Here is a 2,054-nt window from a genome sequence, read left to right on the forward strand (position 1 = left end):
GAGAGGGCACTTACTCAACCTGTCATGACAATGAAGCAACATTTGAGGACTTACGAATTGGATATGCCAAAAATTTCAGCCTTGAAAACCATTAAGTGACCTGTGGAAATGCAGGCCTCCTTAGGACAACAGAAATACGCAGTACAAACATGCCTATGTTTCATTTTGCTTTCCAGTTCTAGTGGAAGCAAATCAGCTGTTCTGTAACATGCCGCTACCACCACAATCAGTTCTGGTGCTTAAACTGGAGTCCCACCGTTATAAATGCTGGTGAGCTGCTGGTCAGGCACTCTGCACAACAAATTTTTCTTTGGATCTCTCTTGGTGATCTCACCAGTTGCAAAACAGCCTAAAAATTGTATGATTCAGAAGACAGCAGTAAGTTCATGTTTTTACCCTAGTAGCTTCGTGAGGAGAATTCTGAATCCTATCGGTGCCTGGGAAGATTAAATTTAACCTCCCATTTTCTGGATTTTCTTGGGTGTGAAGGAGGAAGAAGAGTTTGAGTTTAGTAAACATGAAGAGACTCTTGATGAATGTTCTAGAAGCCAAAGAGCTGTTCTACATTTTTTTTACTTTACCATCAAATGAAGAAACATGGGGTTCTGCCCCCCATAATAATAACAACTCAAGCGTCATATAGCTGTAGAGATGACATTTGAAGTATTTAAGTAGAGTCTAAAAAATGAGGCAACAGAACAGGAGATAAACTGCAAGCACAAAGAAATCATTGGGACCATGCCCACGCATTTCAGAAGCGTTATCAGCCAAAGGCCAGCCTTAGAAAAGCCTTTAGGTACCTTATACATCTGGTGATGTACACTTAGGAAACAAAAATAGAAAGAAAATCCCTTCATTTTAGTAAATAAGCAAAGGTATTCTTCAGAAATGCTAAAACCATGTGTTTGTACGCAATGTTGAGGGCTAAGCTGACAATGCCCCAATAGCACTCCGAAGGTTATTTCTATAGATAACCCCTTTTCCAGTAATGCACAGAAACAGCCCAGGAAATTCAGCGCCTCTGCAAACAGTAAGAGTAGATCCCAGGCAATATACAGTATACTCTCATTCCAGGTATCTGAGGTGTCTTTTATTTCACTATACCTATCTGTTCTCTTGTTAGATAAGAAAATTGTAATGATAAACATAAATGTTCCTGTGACCTTAAAGATGTAATAGCAACAACTCTTTGTTTTGACGGAGAGATGACTTCACGGTTGTAACAAAGAAAACAAAAGTCTGTTCAGCTCATGCGTTGGTATGATAAAGCCTGCTGTACTCAGAGCCAGCTTAATGAACCTTGGACACAATCAGTCCTCACTTAATAGCAGGTCTCCGTTTAGTGTGTTGACAAGAGATGCAAAGTCAACAAGTTTAAATCTTCCCTGAGCAGTGGGTTTTGGTTCATAATTACCTGGTGAACGGAGCCTGGTGGTTGTTACCGCTGATCTCTTAGGGGATGAGACAACAGGCCTGTTAGCATCCTGACCTTTTTGTACTTCTTTCTTCACACCTTTAGGGGAAAAAAAAAAAAAAAAAAAGAAAAAGGTAGAAAGAAACCCGTTTTATAATTCTGTTTGCAACTGTGCAGAACTATGTCACTAAGATACATACCAGAATGGCAAAATACCAGTATTTCATCCATGCACACCCTGGGCTTTGCACAGAATGATACTACACAGTACTTCTGTGTTGGATATCAACCTGCCCCTTCTGCAAGCATGACTGTGTGCATGTGGCTGAGCTGACACGCACAGCACTAAAGAAGGTCAGAAGGTGCCTTACACACTATCTGGGTTCTCCAGCCACCTGCACGGTGGCAAATGCCATTAAGGCACAAACAGCTACATAGGTAGCCCATCCTATCTGTTCTGAGCTCTGTGTTCTCTCTCTTTACCTTGCTGTGCATCCTCATCCTGGGCTGGAGGAGAAGCTGAGTAGGACTATGCAAAGCTGACTGAAGTTACCTGCAGGGCCCTGCTCTATCAGCTTCTTCTCCAGGTTAGGAAACGGCCTTTTCTGGTGGCCAGCTTTCCCAAGAGGGTCTCACACAG

This window comes from Falco cherrug, chromosome 13 (genome assembly GCF_023634085.1).
Source record: "Falco cherrug isolate bFalChe1 chromosome 13, bFalChe1.pri, whole genome shotgun sequence".
In the NCBI taxonomy this organism is placed as follows: Eukaryota; Metazoa; Chordata; class Aves; order Falconiformes; family Falconidae; genus Falco; species Falco cherrug.